Below are 17,038 nucleotides of genomic sequence, written 5' to 3' on the forward strand. Positions count from 1 at the left end.
GAGTAAGTTGGAACGCGCCCGGTCGCTAAACGCTTGTGTTGAAAATAGGAAACCGTTGTTAATTACGACGTTGTATTGCACGAAAAATAAGTACAGTTGTTTCTCGATAGTCCGACGTTTTTTAATCCGTCATGCTCAGTAGTCCGACGCACCTTCCGTCAAGGTACCCGTCCCCGTTACGTGTCTGCTTGCACAGAAGCATGTCGCGATGTGAATCTTCCCATTTAATTCTTACTCGATTGTCATTACTTCAATTTATTCATATGAAAGGCTGAAAAATATAAATTAAAAGTTGATGGACGCGTAATAATAACCGGTAGACGTGTAATAAAAACGGATAGACGTTTCCGACGTGGAAGTTTTTTTAAGCATAATTTAAGAAGCGTAACATGTAGCAAACCATGTGAGGTAAATGCAGTAACTAAGTGAAATTTTTTAGAGATCTATCACGAAAGGCTTGGTCACTAAGACAAGAGACATGTGAAAACACGTATAGAGCGAGAATTTGATGTTAAAATTTGACTTATATAACGAAATATGTGAAGAATGTGTTTATGGCAAATCTCATAGATTAAAGTTTGGAACACACGTCCACGTGCTACGAAACTGGGTGATCTGAGACATACGGATATATGTGGATTGTTTGAACCATTTATGTCTGGTTATAAATACTTTGTTTTATTTAAAGATGACTTTCCAAGAATTCGATTTATCTATTTTATTAAGAAAAGTTTGAAGTGTCTGAAAAGTTAAACAGATGATAGCTGAAGTTAAAGTTACTGGACATACAGTCAAAGAAATTCTGAGTGATAATGGCAGAGAATTTGATAATGCTATTGTTAGAAAAATTCTGCAGAAAAATGGAATAAGACAACGATTGACTGTGCCATATACTCCAGAACAGAATGGCTGCTGTGAACGTGAAAATAGAACAATAGTCGAGGCAGCAAGGTCCTTAATGTATACTAATAAAACTTTCACCGAAAAGCTATGGGCTGAGTTAGTAAATACTGCAACTTATATCCTAAATAGAACAAGTCCATCAAGTTTTGAAGGTAATTCGCCATTTGAACTGTGGTTTAATAAAAAACCAAATATTAAACACTTGAGAATCATTGGAAGTACTTGCTATGCTCATATATTCAAGCAACTAAGAAAAAAGTGAGAGAAGAAAGCACAGAAAGGTGTCTTGATGGGATATGATAATGATGATGGTTATCGCATTTGGGACAAAGAAAATAACAAGCTCATTCGTTCGAGAGATGTCACTTTTCAAGAAGAATCCTTGATAGTTAAAAATGATAACTTGAATATACCTTATCCAGAAATAAGCATGAAGCCTGATAGCTTACAAGAAGATGATAGTTATCTGAATGCTGAAAAAGAAGATTTGAGTTTTCAGGATGAAGTTTCAGAGCAAAGAGGCAACACAACAAATGACTCTACGGGATCGTTCAGAGCTTATGCGTTCCAGAAGATTTGATGACTATGTTATGTCAGCGATATCAAATGCCTTTGAAGATCCGAGTACTTATACAGAGGCAATTACTTGTGAAAACCGAGAGAAATTGTTAAGTGCTATGAATTGTGAAATAAAATCCTTAAAAGAAAATGAGACATGGACCCTTGAAGAGTTACCAGGTGGAAGAAAAGCAATTCCATGCAAATGGGTATTTAAAACAAAGACCAATCCAGATGGTTCGATAGACAAGTTTAAGGCAAGACTGGTAGCGAAGGGATTCTCTGAAAGAAAAGGAAAGGATTTTGATCAAACATTCAGCCCTGTTGCTAAGTTAAAAACAATTAGAGCACTTTTAAGTGTTGCAGCAAACGAAAATATGTCTCTAACACAATTTGATGTCTCAACAGCTTTCCTATATGGTACAATAGAGGAGGACATTTACATGGAACAGCCAGAGGGGTTTAGTGATAGTTCAAATAGAGTCTGTAAGTTAAAACGAAGTCTTTATGGACCTAAACAAGCTTCTCGATGTTGGAACAAGAGATTTGGAGACTATCTTTTGAAATTGGGTTTCCAAAGGAGTAATGCAGATCCTTGCCTGTTCATAAGAAAAAGGAAAACGTTGTCTTAGGTGAGTCAACGGAACAGTTGTTTTATATGACTGCCGAAAAGGAGATTGATGTTGAAGAAGGAATTCGACTTCTGTTAAAATTGCAAGCTTCTTCAAATAGTAAACTACAAGTACTTTTAGAGCGTTTAGATAGAAGGCAAGCGTGGATTGGGAATATAGATACAGCATTGGTAGATGTTAAAACTAGACTCTTTGTTCTTGAAGCCGATGGAGAAAAGGGCTATGTTAAAAATGCCAAATCAAATACAGAAATAGATGTAACATGCAATAATCTCCATGAAAAGTCCAAGAAAAAACAACATTATAATCTCAGGTTTAGAAGATAATCATAAAATGGACGATAGTTTAGTTAAGGTTCATAAACTTTTTAAACGATAATTTAAAGATTACAGATGTCAATATTAAATATTAAACGTACTTTTAGAGTTGGAAAATTTAAACCGAATACAAAACGACTGATTATTTGGGAGTTGTTTAATTTTGAATATAAATTAAAAATTTATAAAAATATTAGTAATGTAAAAGGTTCAAATATATTTATTAATGACGGTTATTCGAGGAATACCAGACTTATCAGAAACAAGTTGAAATGCGGTTAAAAAGGAGCCAAGATTGTTAAATTACGATATAACAGATTATTTGTAGATAACAAGATATTTGCATGTAATTACAACGGCGAAATCTTCCAACATACGGATAACAATGCTTTTTTAGGAATATTGTTTAAAATGACAAACAACATGATAATATAAACGACAAAAGTTACCAATATAAAGTTCGATATTTGAATAAAGATGGTAACATGAAACTTCTATTTTACAATATCGCAGGTTTACATAATAAATACTGTTTCTCTAACTTCTGGAACTTGACATATAATATGGATATATTCTGTGTGGTGGAAACATGGCATACATCTTCGGAAATTGAATCAGTTTTTTCTTTTTGATGATTATAAAATTTATCATCAAACAGTTTATAGTTGTGAAGGACCTGGAAGACCCAGTGGAAGTTTAACGCTAAAATGGGATATCCTGATTACTTGTCATGTTTTACCGGTGACCGCCAAATTACTCTGACGATCTCAAAGGATTCTACAGTTAATAACAGAAGAAAATTCTTTATCATTTTTGTGGGGATAGTAGTGTTGTTTGTCTAAACGGTATATTGCAAGAAGATAAAAATAGGTGATTTTACTTTCCATGCAATCAATGGAGCCAGTGTAATCGATTTTGTAGTAGTGTCACAAGAAATATACTCTCGCGTTGTAAATGATTTCTGTATCTTATCAGAGATAGGCTCAGATCACTCACCTGTTCTTCTTTTAACGACCTCGTTGGTTTCATCCAGAGTTCCTAATAGTCAAATTTTCAGTAAACGTGCAATATGGAGAGATGAATCTAAATATTCATTTGCTGTTACATTAATGTTTTATCATAAGAATATGGAAGAAATTTCACATTCTATGATCTAGTACAAGGGTGGCCAAGCTCCTTGATAGTCCGAGCCATTTTTCAAAAATTGAAATTTTTCGCGAGCCGCAATTAAATACGTATTAAAAAGGTATGCAAAAAATTCCAGAATACAAATTATATTCGTAGGAAGAGTGATACAAATTGTTTCCTCCAGAGCACAATGTCAACTGTCCGTTGCAATGACAGTTTACAAATTCAAAATCGATCTGGAGTCGGTCGATAACGGACGATTACGCCACTGTTTATGTTCGTTCGCGCAGTTTTCGATGAGTCATATCATTCTTAACTTAAACGGAAATGAAATTTGTTACAACGTTGCACTTATTCATTAATATTTGTTGTTAGTAATTTAAAAGACATTTTGAAACACATACGGAACGATAATAATTTTTAAAAATATAATAACACAAAAATGAAAAGGGAACTCAGGTACATCTATCGAGAGCCACAAATAATCCTTCAAAGAGCCGCAGGTTGGCCACCCCTGATCTAGTAGAATGTATAACAAAGACGGCAATGCCTCTAAATTTAGTTTATGATGTTAAATCTGCCCTGTACCTTGCAAAAGACAAATAAATGTTTGGTATGATAGCGAGTCTTCTATCAGATATCAGCATAAGATTCAAGTATGAATGCTTTGTCTAAAAGCTATTTAATTAACTCCTTAAGTTTCGAGCAATTTTTGATATTAATGTAATTAAACATAAAAAATACTTAAAACTGAAAAAAAAATAAATGCGTTAATTTTGAAGAAAAAGCTTCAAAGTTTAACTTCCTTTGTTTCGCCTTTCTTTCAAATTTGACACTAATGAGTCATTGTTTACACACCTGGATGACCTTGAGAACAGCTGGAATCGGATTTCCCGGGACATTCTCATAGAAGTCTCGGGAGGCGATGGATTTATAGTAGGGTGAATACTAGTTTGCCGTATATTTTTAAATATTTTTAAAAAGTTAAAATTTTATTGCGATTTCGACCTCCCGACTTAATTAAACTTATATATAATAAAATATATTAATTAAAAAAATTAAAAAACTATTGGAGGTCGTTTTTGATATCAGAAAGTAGCTTTAAATAACTTTACCTAAGTAAAATCCGCGCACTACAACTTTAGAACGATTAATTAAATTTGATAAAAATTCCCATTAAAAAACAATTAAGCGTTAATCGCGCGTGATTAAAGGTTGATTAAAATCGCGATAAAATTTTTTCGCGCAGGTAAAAACTTTTGAAAAAATTTGGAGACCTGAAAAACATTCCAAAAATTCAAAAAAAAATTGTCAAAAGGCCTTAACGACCGAGTTTTTCGTAACGCTATGTAACTTGCCCGAGATATCTTGGGCTTAGGGCTTAAAAGAATACAAAGTAGAGGAGAAGGTGGTATTATGGCACCCCATTTTCATTTTAGTGAATTGTAAACAAGGTATCATAACTAAACCCACATTTTTTTGTGCGAAAAGTATTGGTAACTAGTAAACTAAATGTTCCTAATTGGATTTTTCGCTAGTGTAACTATAAGTATGGTTTTTGAAAGCTTTTGTACAAAAAGTCAGAAAGTAGGCTTAGAGAAAATTGGGTGGCAATATGGAACCTTACTGTATATTTTCAAAAAATGCTTTAATGTGGCGAAAAACAAATAGGAAAGTATAAAAAATGTTAAATAAGTACAAAATTATTTATTTCAATATATTTTATCGCAAAAGTGCTTTTATAATGGAAAAATATGATCTCCATCAACAATATATATTCCAGCAACTTTTTTTTTTATATTCTCAGGAAGAATTGGCGTTCTACCTAGTGTCTTTTTCACAAATTGCTCCGGAAGAATGTCTGCTTGCAAAGAGAGAGTTCGGAAGAGTTGAGTTCCATATTACTGTGAAAGCACCAATGGGATCCGTATTTCACGCATCACCATCTTGAATTAACTTATGTCTGTCAAGACCAAAATTTAAAAAACGTGAACATCACACAGATTAATATGTACTGTACCCCTAAGTCTCTGGAACGGAATACATACACCAGTGAACCTACAACTACACGATTTATATTTTAAAAATAATTAAATTCACTTAGCATTCAAAACTTGCGAATTTTGAAAAAAAAAAAAACAAATTTGCTTATTAATTAAATACGGGACAATCGTTTAACTGAAGTAAAGCGGGTTTTCCCCTTATTATGGATGTCTGTCTAGTTCAGTTCAGCCACAATCCTTTACAGTTCACGTTTATTATCAGTTCGAAATGGGGTGGTTCCATAATATCCGCAGTGTTCCATAATACCACCTTTTACTCTACTATGTCAAAAGAAAAAACAGTCTTACTTTTGAAACTTAAATAAAAGATCGATAACATTTTACAAGTCTAAAATATTTTGGCAAATAATTAATTCGTAAAATTCCATCAGGTTATAATTCAAGAATTCCTTTGGAAAGATGGTTCAATTTTTATGCCACTAAATTTTCCTAAGAACTTTCTTTATATATTAATGGTGAACAGTTGTTGATGGATAGGTATTAAGTGTTTCCAATAGTTGTAAGTTGGCTTGTAAACGGAGAGTGAACAAAGGAGCGTGACTCCGCTAATTGGATACAAGGGTGGTTCAGTGGTAGATCACTTTCCAGATGTTAAACTTCTGGCAGTAAAAACTGGGTCGGATAATCGGTGGACGCGCATGTAAGCTTCATCCCCATCCGATCAAAGTGGCCTGGGTCGCACAAGGAAAATTTGTAATTGGTAGGAAGTTTCTGTCCAAAAAGTCCTTAAATTGCGGAGCGAACAAGAGAGGAGGGAGAAGGGCTCGAGGCTGGTAACAAGGAAGTATCAGGCACTTGGGAAGCCCACTGAGATTAGAAAGAGCATACTCTTCTGGTAACTATCTCAGGGACAGGGTAAGTGCTAAGACCGTGTGGTAGAGCCACTCCACAGGCTGACCGAGGCCTCTCCAGAGCGTAATAGTTCCCGAAAGCCAAACTGAAACGTGAGCCATCACGCTTTATATACAGCTGTTCCTTGATAGTCCGACGTTTTGTAATCCGACATGCTCAGTAGTCCGACGCACCTCCCGTCAAGGTACCCATTCCCGTTATGTGTCTGCTTGCACAGAAGCATGTCGCGACGTGAATCTCCCCACCCAATTCTTACATGATGACACATTTCGTGTGTTTTCCGTGAGCAGTTCTGTTTGAACAGTTGGAATAGGGAATATTGTAAGCTACTGCTAGCAAAACAATGCCAAATATGTAATCACTTTCGGTAATCCGGACACTTTTGGAAATCTGACACCCCTTTAGTCCCATACCTGTCAGATTATCAAGAGACAACTGTACTCTGTGGTTCCAACTTGTATACTCTCTCTCTCTCTCTCTCTCTATATATATATATATATATACTGTACGGTCTCTTTTTATGCGAATTTTTTTTATGCGATTTTAAAGTTGTGTGGTTTGTATTTCATCCAAAAATTTCTTGGACAAACATGCATATAGGCTTGTTTAGGAAGCCCGCGTATAGACAGTCTCCAAAAATCGTGGAACACTCAAAGCTCACTCCATTTGTTCCACTGACATATAACGTTTATGGATGTAAAGGACAGCTAGATCTACCTTAATCGCTTTAGTTCCTAGCAATTTTTGATATAAATGTAATTAAACATAAAAAATACTTAAAACTGAAAAAAACAAAAGAAATGTGTTAATTTTGAAGAAAAAGCTTCAAAGTTTAACTTCCTTTGTCTCGCCCTTCTGTGAAATTTAACACCGATGAGTCATTGTTTACACATCTGGATGACCTTGAACACAGCTGGAGTTGGATTTCCCGGGGCATTCTCATAGACGTCGCGGGAGGACAAGGGTTTAAAGTAGGGTGAACACTAGCTGGCCGTATATTTTTAAATATTTTTAAAAAATTTGGAGACTTAAAAAACATTCCAAAAATTCAAAAAAAAAATTTAAAAATGGCCTTAAGGATCGTGTTTTATGTAACACTATGTAACCTGCCCGAGTTAACTCGGGAGAGGAACTAAAGGGGTTTTAATTAACTCTTCACATCCAGATGTCAGTGATTTGTTTTTAGAGTGAGCTTTTGCAATTCGGGGATTCCCCTTGTACATGATACCATCGACAAGTCGCTATTACATCATTCTGAGTTTCGCATTGAAAGGTATAAACTGTAATTGTTTTGAAATTAAATTTTATATTAGCGGTGTTTTGTTCATTTTTATAATAAGTAGCGAGTTTAAATTTTGCTGATTTCAAGTTGCAGTAATAAGCAGCCTATTTCTTTTAATTTCTGCAAACTTTTTTATGCGGTTTTAAGTTAATTTTAACTCGTTGTTTTGGTTTTATGCGATTTTAGAAAATTACGGAATGTATCCCTACTTTTTCAAGGCAAGTAAAGTCTTTTTTTATGCGAATTTTTTATGCGCTTTTCTGTAGAACGTATCCACCGCATAAAACGAGACCTTACAGTATATATATTGTAAATAAACTGTATATATTGTCTATCTTGAGTGTGGACGTGTGCTTTCACCGAACCTTAGATCAGGACAATATCGCGTTGTGATCACTTCGGCAAACCAACTCGAGACGGAGTTTGGGGAAGAAACTTCACTAATACAAACAGAACGTTTTACAAATTTTACACTGGAGCACCTAAAATAAACTATTAACCGTTTTAAATCTGGTACTTCACCTGGAATCGATTTTGTTAGAATAGAATATATAAAGTGTTTTTTTTTCAGAGAACTTTCTTCTTACAACATTGGAAGTTTTTAACGTTATTAAAAGAGATTTCACTTTTCTGGAAAAATGGATTGAATCTTTAATTATTCCAATATATAAATAAGGCGATGTGTATGATTCAAAAATTATCGACCCATATCTTTGGTTCCTATAATTGGTAAATTATTCACGTCTTTACTAAATAAAAGAGTATAAGATGGGATTATTAAATATAATATTTTGTGTGAGGAAAAGCAGGTTTTCGACCCGGCCGATCGTGTCAGGATCAAATATTTGTATTAGATGAATTGGTCTCACTAACATACTGTACCAATAGAAGGTTATTGATATGAGTTTGCAATGACATGATGTGTTCCGATTGTAGCTGTAGTGTTTATCTTAATCGTATACTGTATATTCAAACGGAATCGTTGCTTTTCGTAACTTTTCGTTGCTTGTGTTATCTCAACAAAGTTTTGCTACTAAACTATCATAGTTAAACTTTACGACCGGACCCGAGTTAACTCGGGCAGGTTACATAGCGTTACAGAAAACGCGGTCCTTACGGCCCCCAATATTTTTGGATGTTTGGAATGTTTTTTGTCTCCAAATTTTTTCAAAAATTTTTACCCGTGCAAAAAAATTTTATTGAGATATTAATCAATCTTTAATAACGCGCGATTAACGCTTAATTATTTTTTTAATGCGATTTTCTTATCAAATTTAATTAATCGTTCTAAAGTTGTAGTGCACGGATTTGACTTAGGTAAAGTTATTTAAAGCTACTTTCTGATATCAAAAACGATTTCCAATAGTTTTTTAATTTTTTTAATTAATATATTTTATTATATATATATTTGATNCAGCTTTAATTTAGTAGTTTATTATACTAAGAATGCCGAAATAGAAAATTTCGGCATTTTTACTGTAATAAACTACACTTCTTCTCAATATTAGACGATGATCAGATTTCAGTTCTTAATCATTCAATCTATTTTCTTTTCTAGTTTTTTTTCTTATTTTATAAGGGAATCAGATTAAAAATCAGTCTTAAAAGTTCATCTCCTGTTATTATAATATCGTGTCAATTTATTTCGAATAATTTCATGTTTTTTTACAATGAACATTGCCAAAAAAAACTTTGTTTTTATAATTCTCTAATACAATAGAATAAATTTTTGTATTTATAATTAACATAAGCAAATATAAATTTCTTAATGCTTTTATTGAAAATTACTTCATTATTAATTTAGTTTATTAAATTTATAATTATTTAGTAAACAACTTCTTTAAACATTCCGTTTTTAACAAAATGTTTAACAATTTTTTTGAAAATGTATGCTAATAATATGTCCTTTAGAATCTTTAGAAATGTCACCTTTTATTTTAACAAAAAGTTGCAATATGCTAATTTCGTGTTATTATTTTTATATCTTTTCAAAAATTTTGTAAATTATTGGATACATTAAAATATTTAGAAAATAATCAAGTATGGTAGTCAATAAAATTTGATATTTTTACTGAAATAATTAAATAGTGTAAAGTTTAAAATTAATAAAAAGTTGCATTTTTTATTTTTCTTCGTTAAAAATAATCGTTAAAAATCTTCAAGAATTTATTAAGTACTGTGATCCAACGAACAGATCCTTCAAGATCTGATTGGTTCCTTCTAAAACAGCAGGCATCAGCTCGCTGCTTCTCTAGAAGGAACCAATCAATTTAGAATGGAGACCAGACTCACAATGGAGGCACCATCAAGCTGCCTCTATTGTGAATCTGGTGGAAACTACGATAGATACAGAAAAAACTTCGTCTTAATTAATATCCCAGAGCGAAAAGAGTTATATTATCAGTAAGTTAATTTTTAATAAGTGTAATATCACTGTTTTTGTTAATCTTCAAATAATAATTTCCATTAAATCTGACTGAGACATGTATGCCCAAGGCAGAATTCGAACTCTTATACATTCAGTACGAAAAGAACAACGACCAATTATTTAAATAACTGCAATTTTTAATCATATTTTAATTTATTCTATTTAAAATATATGCTCTCCATCTCAAAGTACTGTGGCTTGCCCCTGTACATCATACTTTTACTTTAGTAAATAGAGTTGTGCCGGTCATGTATTAACTGCTTTCAGGGGAAGTTTTGAATTGAAATAACGTGACATTCGGTTTGCATTGGAAGTTTGTATACTTTTAATCGGGTCCTACTGTCCCTATGCTTTTCACACTTGGTCTCAGCTCTGATCTACCTATCTTCATTCTTGACATTAAAGAAGGACAGACAGATGGACAACAATGGGAATTTATAGGTCTACAATTTTTTTAAATTGCAGCCCAACAAGATGAGACATCAAACACAGATGCATACATATAACTATTGCCGCACTCACTCTTTAAAATACATTTGTGCCGGAGTGTATTGTCCTGTATTTTAAAATTATTTAATCACTTTCTTTAAACTACAATTCAGAATTTTCAATTATTACGTATCGAATTAATTTCACAATAACTTTAATAAAACTTTAAATACAGCGGTACTTCGTGCTTCGAACGTTTCCGAGTTCGAACTATAGTTGCCCACCTATGGCCAAATGGATAAAACCACTGAACACTGGTAGTTGATCGTGGGTTTATGCCTGGCCACTAGAGGTTTTCCGAGTTTTCTTTACATCAGTAATACCTCAATAGGGACTGGCTTCCCATAAAAGACCTCGCGAGAGGTATTCCTCCTCGGCAGACTGCCCATGTGTGGTGTTGCCGTAATCGAATAAAAAATTAACCAAACGCTAAATTTCAGAGAAATTCGTCCCCAAGTTCGAACGATGCATGTACATTCGAATTGCATGCAGTGAAATTAATGTTTTCGCTACTAAAAATTGTCCGTTGTGCGTTCAGGTCGACTTTCGCTCTCACTGTGAAAGTATCGCTTGCGTTACACTCGTGTATTTTCACTGCCTTCTTCCCCTAATTTTTGGTATGCTTGATTTTATATATTATCCCTCTCTACTAGTTAATAGGGAGGGGTTAATAGGGATTCTTGAATTCCACTTCTTGGAATTCAAGAATATCCAAGAAGTGTGTAGAAGCATCAAAATTTAAGAGAAGGCATGTAATATTGAGGTGAAAAGGGACGTTATTGCAAAGCATGAAAGCGGTACACGTGTGGTAGATGAGGTAACTCGTGATAGACATGATTAGTAAAAACCAACCAATGGAAATGCCACAGATGCCGTAACAATTTAAGGAATGTAAATAGAATTTTACAGAGCTTCGAGTTAAGGTTATTCAAATTATCGTGGTGTTACTGAAACTTAAATACAGTAGACCCCTCCCTATAAAACGGGTTTATATAATACGGATTCGTATATAACGGCAAAAAAATTGCGATCGTATTCGTATAAACACGCTAAAAGAGACTCGTATAATACAGTAAAACGTCATCGCCGACTCGTGTCGCGACAGGATTGGTCGAGTCTAGCCAATAGTGGATATTGCACAAACCGTTGAGTTCAAACGAGCAGCGTACCTACTAAAAACAATTTATTATTTAACGGCCATAAAAATTATATTTATATTAATGATGTCTCCAAAGTTCAGTGAATTTTTCGCAGAAAAATAACTTATCAAAAAACACGCGCGCGCCGTTCGGTGCGCCGCTTCGCGACGAAAACAAGCTTAAGCAATGGCGTCGTCGAACGGTGCAGACTCGGCAAGTAATCCTACAACTTTTTATTTATAGCATAGTTTATATGAATTATTCCCAAAAAATTATACGTATTTTGGAAATGTTGAATCGAATTAGTCTAGAATCGATTAATTTTATGAAAGAAAACCTTTCAAACAGCCATACTCCTCTAACCTCCACACGTATCGGGCTGTGATTGGCACATGTATTTAAGTGATCGTAAAACACTAATTCATATAAAACGGAACGTATCTACCGTATTATAGGAGGTTTACTGTATATACTAATTTAAAGCCATATTTAACTAGTCAAACATTAAAAAACTGAATAAAATTTTATAAATTTATTACATTTTCTCAGATTTTAGATAGTGTATAATATTAATCAAATGTTTAATAATATTTCTCTATTGTTGTGTAAGAGAATAGAATTTTAAGCTGAATTACTTCATTTTAAAAATCGATATATCACTAATGTAACTAATGGACTAATGTCAAGGTATGAGTCACTAATGGAAATTGATCAATTTCCATTAGTGACTCATACCTGGTATATCGATTTTTAAACCAAGCAGGTCGAGTGTTGCATGGGAAATTTATAAGCATATCTACTCTATGGTCACAATATGTAAAGCAAGGAAACATTAAGTTAATTTTAAAACACTTCCAATGCATTAATACGTGTTTACATTAGCATACTGTAAATGGAAAATGTTCCATTGGTCCTATATAATTCAAATATACTTAGCCACTTAAATGTAGTCCATATTTATATTCATGCACCTTTGTTAAAGTAATAATATTCAGAAGATATTTACATCGAGAATCTAGAGAAAAGTCTCTGTGTAAATTATGGACACAGCAATGGAAATACAACCCGACATTGATAGATGCGCTTGCAAAATTCTGTCTCCAACAATTAATTTTCTAAAATTAATCGGTGTGAATAATCTAATCAGCTGTAGTCATCGACAGTATGGAAGATCGTTCAGCAATAGATTCTATCAAATAATAATACTATTGATTATATTCTTGGGAAACATTATTTTGTATCTGATAGTTTTCCTACCCGAATCAATTTCGGTTTATTTATGTATCAATCACTTGGATACATTCGGAAAGAATCGGTTAATCGCTCTGGGTTTGCACATAATTTTCCAAAATGCCACATTTCTTGGATTTATTTTCATTGCATTGAACGAAAGGAATAAACGAGGAATTAATTTTGGCCTCTTCACTTTGAGAGAAATTAAGAGAATTCAAAAAGTACAGTTATTTGTCATAAACTTTGCGGCTACAGTTTATATTGGTGTAATAATCTATATGAATATCATTCACGCATTTCGTTCCTTCTGGTTAATAGCGAAATCTACGAATCAGATGACTGCTGCTTTCTGTTACTTTTTCATTAACCTAAATTTCTTCTTTGTAGATGGTTGTACTCTCTCTATAATTTTGTTGCTAACTTTGTTAATAATCGTAAGTCAGAAATTTGAAGATTTGGCAAGAGATATTGCCGAATTTCTTCCACGAAATGGAAATATCAGTAAGTTTCTTCAAAGTATTCGCGAAGATTACAAAGAACTTTGTATTCAGCTTGAAGAATTCAATAATATATTTAGCAAAACCATTGCAACTTTCTATAATGCAACGATATTTTCATTCAGCTTCATTCTTTACATAATTGCATACCTTTCCAAAGATTTTAATGTGATAATAATTTTGATAATTATCGTTATTATAGCATTTATTTCTATTCAGGTCTTTTCTGAAATTTCTGTTGTGGTTAGTGTTCATTATGTTTTATTATTACCTATTAAATTATCGCTTGTAATATTCTGATTTGTAATTGTTTAATTTCAGGCGTTGTCTCCTTTAAAAGAATTAAAAAGATTTTGCTTTTTCCGGCTTACTACAACCGACAGATTAAAGGTAAATTCAAGTTTTTCCACTGAATATACTACTTTGCAAGTTAAAGTAAATTTATAGTATTTCTGGATTCCCGAATATATAGTTAGTTTTAATTCATAAAACGCAGAGGGGTTTACAAAGGGTTCAGCTTGCGTACATTGCACATGCAATGTCTTTCGTCTCTTCTATGCACAATACAGGAATTGAGCATTACCTTGCACACATGAACTAAGACTAGTACCGACAATTCTTTGGTCATTGAGTCGCGGAATGACACACTGTTGGAGGATTGCATCATAGTCGGAAGTTATTATAAACATTAGTTTTTATAACACTTAAATTTCTATAGAAAAAAATCTTTCTGAATGGCTTGTGAGCGCTAAGATTGGTTTTATTTTACCGCTAGACTTATTACACCACCACAGGACATCAAATTAGATTTAGAAAAACACTAAAGATCTTTCTCTTTCAGCATGCGAATACCTCTATTGTTATAAGAGTGAATATCCTATAACCATAAAGTTATTCGCATGTCGAAAGAGAAAAATCCATTTCTGCGTGTGATTTCTTTATTTTGCTTAACTTATTTTGTTAATTTATCTGGACTATTTTTATCCACTAAGTGTTTATTTTATTATTTATTTATGTCTCTCACGTTTTCATATTATTTTTGTTCCAAATTTCTGTGATTAAGTTTTTTAACTTCAACTTAAAGCAATTCAAGTTAAAATGGAACACATTTTTGCATATTTATTTATTAATTCCCTTTAATTTGCAGGACAGTCTATATTAAAAGTAATGTAATAATTAATCATCAATTAGTTTTATTTAATTTATATCTTTTTAGCTGATTTGTGCATTAAAACTACTGGATGGACCTCGCAAAGGATTAGAATGTCTGGATATCGTATTTAGTAGAATGTCATTTTTTCAGGTATTGTATATTTGTTACAATATTGCGGTTAATATTACGTATTTAATTTTACAACATATTTTCAGATGTTCGAGACTGCATACACCATGTTTTCTAATTTGAAACAATTACAACAAATGAAACGTCGGAAAACTTGTTAATTAAACACTGCAGGAGAACAATACTTATTATTCTATTTGATGTTCACACTGCACCAGTGTTTCTTCTCGAAGAGAGAAAAATAAAATAATATTACAATTATACGTTGTAATAGAACATTTGTAAAAGGTTAATATTTGTGCTTCATAGTTTATTGTTACATTTGATTCAATTAAATATAATTAAGCGATTTAATGTTAGATAAAAAAATACGTTTGAAAATACGATTTAATTTATAATCGAACTGTAAATTATTTTCAAATATTTTGTAGTTTTTGTATTGGTGTAATAAAAGTCTTGAGAGTTAGCAGAATATAATTTCATTTAAAGAAGGCAGAATGTAATTTCATTTAAAGCATAATAAATGAAATTATTGAATGGAACGAGCAATTATTTATTGTGACATTGTCACAATTCCGGGCTGCAATTTTAGTCATATTTTCAGTTTATTTTATTTAAAATATATGCTCTCCACTTCAAACTAGTAGTGGCTTGCTCCTGAATATTATAATTTTTCTTTGACAGTAGTTATGTCCGTCAATTATCTAACACGTTTCTGGGAGAAAACTTTTGAATTGAAATAACATCATTTCCCGTTTGCAGCAAACGTCATTCGTTTGCAGCAAACGTCATTCGTTTGCTATAGTTATTCTGGACCTTCTGCCTTTAGTCCTTATTTTTTCTATATTTGCTTTTGCCTTTCGTAAATCCTACTACTTCCTCGAGATTAAGGAAGGACAGTCTGACGAATATACGGACGGGCGGACAGACGATAGTGGGAATTTATAGATCTATAATTTTTTCAAATTGTAGATCTATAAATTCGATTTAATCTTAAATTAAGATCTTAAGAGGGGTAAAGATTAATGAGCTAAATTTGGAGTGATAACCGGTATATTAGGGAAATTGCTTCTATTTAATTTTGAAATACGGACTCAAGGGATTGAAGATGTAGAGAAGTCATACATCATATCTCAAGTGAAGTCGCACTTAACGAAAATTTTACTCGTTTTTAATAACTATGATATTTTAGAAACTCATCTCTAAGTAATTTTTCCTCTTTATATTAATTAATAATATTAGATTTAATTTTTAGTAACATTTCATAACAGCTGGCGCCACACGCAATTATTTTATCTTTGAGCTAGTGTTATACTTTTTTTTTTAAATTAAATATATTTTTGAATGGAAAATTTTTTTTATCATAATATAACAGAATTTCTCCGAAATCCCCAAAGACTAACATTTTCTGAGCTCTTTTATTTTTATTAGCCTTCTTAGTAAAACTTTCCATATTCCTAACACATTTATGACTTCCAAAAAACCCACGTAGAAGCCCCCGTAGCTGGCTCCATAATCCTCGCAGCAGTAGTTGTAAAACTAGGAAGCTACGGAATTCTCCGTAAATCTTCCTTCCTATACATATCAATAAAACACCTATCCCCCATCCTCATAAGCATCTCCCTCCTAGGAGGAATTCTTACAAGCTTAATTTGCATCCTACAAACAGACATAAAATCCCTACTAGCTTATTCTTCTGTATGTCATATAAGTCTAATGTTAAGAGGAGCTATAACCTTTTCATGCTGAGGGATTCTGTGGTCCCTTAGCATAATAATCTCCCACGGTGTATGTTCTTCTGCCCTCTTCTGCTTGGATACTTTATTTTATGATCGAACACACACACGAAGTATATTATTAACACGAGGAATACTCTCCCTCTTTCCTAGCATAATCCTATGTTGATTTATAATAAGAGCCAACAACATAGCAGCACCCCCTCTATAAATCTTTTCAGCGAAATTTCCCTAATAATTAGAATCTTAGCCTGAACAACTCTATCCTTAATTCAAATCAGCCTAATCTTCCTATCTGCAACATACTGCATTCTTCTATTCTCCACTCCCAGCCACGGCCACCCCTGAGAAAACTTCCCACAACCCAATCCCTCTACTCGACATTTCCTTTCCATTTTCCTTCACTGACTTCCCCTAAACATAATCATTAAAATGGACTTAATAATATTTTGAATCTATCTTAGTAGTTTATATAAAACCTTAGTCTGTGGAGCTAAAA

At 32.9% G+C, this 17,038-nt stretch overlaps 1 pseudogene; it reads left to right on the forward strand.

The window, feature by feature from the left end:
- The first annotated feature begins 2,119 nt into the window (after positions 1 to 2,119).
- On the forward strand, positions 2,120 to 16,992 carry LOC111623224 (annotated as a pseudogene).
- The last annotated feature ends 46 nt before the right edge of the window (positions 16,993 to 17,038 follow it).

Source organism: Centruroides sculpturatus, unplaced genomic scaffold, assembly GCF_000671375.1.
Source record: "Centruroides sculpturatus isolate CEXI.00-Female unplaced genomic scaffold, Cexi_2.0 scaffold8, whole genome shotgun sequence".
In the NCBI taxonomy this organism is placed as follows: Eukaryota; Metazoa; Arthropoda; class Arachnida; order Scorpiones; family Buthidae; genus Centruroides; species Centruroides sculpturatus.